Consider the following 2,363-nt stretch of genomic DNA (forward strand, 5'->3'; position numbering starts at 1 on the left):
ATTCTACTGCCTTAAATAAACATATATTAATTTATTAATTAAAGGTGTGAAGACTACTTTTAGTGCTTTCTAAGGACCTCACTTCTGTTTCAGTTGATCAGGGATGACTTTAAAGAAGAGGGTTTGAAATTTGGGAGGCATTTTGCAGGCTAAGCTTTTGGAGGGAACAGGAAGGCATTCCAGGAGAAGGGAAATCCTTGGCAAAGTACACAAGGCCCTCCTAATTTGTTCTCTAGTCACCTCTCCTCCCTAACCTCCTACCAGCCCCTCATGCATGCCCTTTACACCAGCTGTACTATCGTACCATGATACTTGAAGTTCACTTAGCATGTATCACATTGTCTCATGCCTCTGTGCCTTTGCACAGGTTGTTCCTCTGCCCATTGGGAATCCTCCCCTTCAGATGCCTTACCTAACACACCTTCGTACCACCTACCAACAATTTATTACAGTAACCTTCTGTGCTTCTGTAGCATTCTCTCTTATAGTCATAAGTGTGCTTTTCTGTGTCCCTTATTAAATTGTAAGTGCCTGAAAGGTGGGGATATATCTAATTTAACTTGGTATCCCCACTATACTAAACATGTGTTTAGTCAGTGTTGGGTGAGTGAATGAAGGAATGAATGTATGACTAAATAAATGAGCAGATCTTTCTGGATTGGAGGCTTCATGTTGGGGAACAGGGGAAGATAAATTCAGATTAAAAAATGGATTGTAGAACCAGCCTGCCTGACTTTGAATCCTCACTCTACCACTTTAGCTCTATGCCTCAGTTTTCTCATAAACTTTGAGCATTAGATGAGGTAATATATGGAAAAACTCCAAGCATGGCACTTGTCACAGAGTAAGTATTACAGACATATTAGCTTTTCAGTATTATCATTATGGGTTGGATAGGTAGGAATGGCCAGACTATTGAAGACCATGAATGTCAGACCGGGGTGTTTGAATTTGGGTGAGGACCTGCTAACTGGTTTCTGAGCAGGGAAATTGGCAAGTTGTAAGTGGTCCTGTCATAAAACAATCTAGTCTTCTGTGGGGGAATCTGGATGAACTACACAAGGAGATTGGCAGCAAAGGTAGTAAAATCTCGGCTATGTGATCTAAGTGTGAATAGATAATCTCTGGATTCAGATGAGAGAAATGGGGACAGAAATGCAGTTTCTGGTATAGATGGAATAGCAGTATGGCTGAGAAAAGAGATTTTGAAGCCCAGTGGCTTAGGTCTGAATCCCAGCTTTGTCACATATTGGTCCTATAACCTTGGAAAAATGACTTAATCTCTCTGTGCTAGAGTTTCTTCTCCTAAAAATGGAATTTCATTCTTTCTTCTCATACTTCTTCTGAATATTAAATGAGTTAAATTACAGAACAGTGCCTGGCATGTATTACTAATATTATTATTCTTATCCCCCAGAAATTCCTATGGTAGCCACAGCCTGGCAGGAGTAGGCCCGTGTTGCCAAGGCAAAGAAACGTAATCACTGAGTTGGTCTGTGAGGCTGTGTAGCATTTCAGAAGGTGAAGTCGTTCACACGCTCTCAGCACCACCTTTCCAGGTTCTCAGGGCTCCAGATGCCCACTATACAGGTACCCACTACCCAGTGGATAGTAGATCCATAGAGCAATGGATGGATGAAATCTAAGATGTTGGGAGAAGTGACATAACTCCTTATTCATCCTTCCCAACCAGAATTGAGGTTTTAAGACCCAGTGGTGTGGAGAATTGCCAAGTCCTCTATTAAAAGGCCAGCAAAAGTAAGCGAAACCATTGTAAGAGATGAAGATAGAGCAATAGTTTCCCACTTGCTGAGTACCTACTGTGTGCTATGTGTTTTTACATCATTATTATATTTCATCTCTCTGACAACCCTGAAAAACAGACTTATTTGGCCCATTTTCAGATGAGGCGATTGAGATTCACAAAGGTTAGTAACTTGACAAGGTCATCCCACTCGGAGCACAAGCCTATAATTTGAACCCTAGTTTTTGGTTGGTTGGTTAGTTGGGGTTTTTTTGTTTTTTTCTTTGTTTTTTTTCTTCTTTAATTTTATTTTATTCCAACACTACTCTTTCACTCTCAGAGTCCCTTTTTGAGAAGTGTGCAGGGTGGGTATTCAGATAGACCTGGCTGAATCCTGGACCCAGCAGTCCTTCACCTGTGAGGCTTTGGGCTCAAACTACTTAGTATCCCTTAGTATGCACCTTAGTTTTCTCATCTATAAACTAAGGGATTTTCCTTCTCAGGGATACTCTGAGGATTAAATGAAGTAAAGCATACAGTTGGCCCTTGCACAACACAGGCTTGAACTGCACAGGTCTACTTATACATAGATTTTTTTTTTTTTTTAGTTTAGTACTCT

The 2,363-nt window shown here is 40.7% G+C and overlaps 1 protein-coding gene across 1 annotated transcript in view; it reads left to right on the forward strand.

Annotated features, from left to right (window-relative positions):
* PHF8 (PHD finger protein 8) overlaps nt 1-2,363 on the forward strand; it is a 66,417-nt gene that overhangs the window by 60,031 nt on the left and 4,023 nt on the right. The gene's annotated exons all lie outside the window — the stretch shown is intronic.

The sequence above is a fragment of the Crocuta crocuta genome, unplaced genomic scaffold, assembly GCF_008692635.1.
Source record: "Crocuta crocuta isolate KB4526 unplaced genomic scaffold, BGI_CrCroc_1.0 scaffold1531, whole genome shotgun sequence".
In the NCBI taxonomy this organism is placed as follows: domain Eukaryota; kingdom Metazoa; phylum Chordata; class Mammalia; order Carnivora; family Hyaenidae; genus Crocuta; species Crocuta crocuta.